Here is a 1,311-nt window from a genome sequence, read left to right on the forward strand (position 1 = left end):
CCAATTGAATTTCTTGAGAGCTTTCCTTGTTCAATTTTAAGTGTCTCGATATATTATGCGCCCAGAATCGGACCTCCGAGTTAAAAGTTATGACCATTTGAATTTCTCGAGAGCTTCTGTTGTTCAATGTCGAGCGTCTCGATATATTATGCGCCTGAATCGGACCTCCGTGTGAAAAGTTATGACCATTTGAATTTCTCAAGAGCTTCCGTTGTTCAATGTCGAGCGTCTCGATATATTATGCGCCTGAATCGGACCTATGAGTGAAAAGTTATGACCATTTGAATTTCTCGAGAGTTTTCGTTGTTGAATTTTGAGCGTCTCGATATCTTATGCGCCTGAATCTGACCTCCGTGTGAAAAGTTATGACCATTTGAATTTCTAGAGAGCTTCCGTTGTTCAATTATGAGCGTCTCGATATATTATGCGCCTGAATCGGACCTCCGAGTGAAAAGTAATGACCATTTGAATTTCTTGAGAGTTTTCGTTGTTGAATTTCGAGCGTCTCGATATATTATGCGCCTGAATCGGATCTCCGAGTGAAAAGTTATGACCATTCGAATATCTCAAGAGCTTCCGTTGATCAATTTCGAGCGTCTCGATATATTATGCGCCTGAATCTGACCTCCGAGTGAAAAGTTATGACGATTTGAATTGCTCAAGAGCTTCAATTGTTCGATTTCGAGCGTCTCGATATATTATGCGCCTGAATCGGACCTCCGAGTGAAAAGTAATGACCATTTAAATTTCTTGAGAGTTTTCGTTGTTGAATTTCGAGCGTCTCGATATATTATGCACCTGAATCTGAGGTCCGTCTGAAAAGTTAGGACCATTTGAATTTCTCGAGAGCTTCCGTTGTTCAATTATGAGCGTCTCGATATATTATGCGCCTAAATTTGACCTCCGAGTGAAAAGTTATGACGATTTGAATTGCTCAAGAGCTTCAATTGTTCGATTTCGAGCGTCTCGATATATTATGCGCCTGAATCGGACCTCTAAGTGAAAAGTTATGACCAATTGAATTTCTCGAGAGCTTCCTTTGTTCAATTTCGAGCGTCTCGATATATTATGCGCCGGAATCGGACCTCCGAGTGAAAATTTATGACCATTTGAATAGCTCAAGAGCTTCAATTGTTCGATTTCGAGCGTCTCGATATATTATGTGCCTGAATCGGACCTCCGTGTGAAAAGTTATGACCATTTGAATTTCTCAAGAGCTTCCGTTGTTCAAAGTCGAGCGTCTCCATATATTATGCGCCTGAATCTGACCTCGGCAGTGAAAAGTTATGACCATTTGAATTGCTCAAGAGC

The sequence above is a fragment of the Glycine max genome, chromosome 19, assembly GCF_000004515.6.
Source record: "Glycine max cultivar Williams 82 chromosome 19, Glycine_max_v4.0, whole genome shotgun sequence".
Classification (NCBI taxonomy): domain Eukaryota; kingdom Viridiplantae; phylum Streptophyta; class Magnoliopsida; order Fabales; family Fabaceae; genus Glycine; species Glycine max.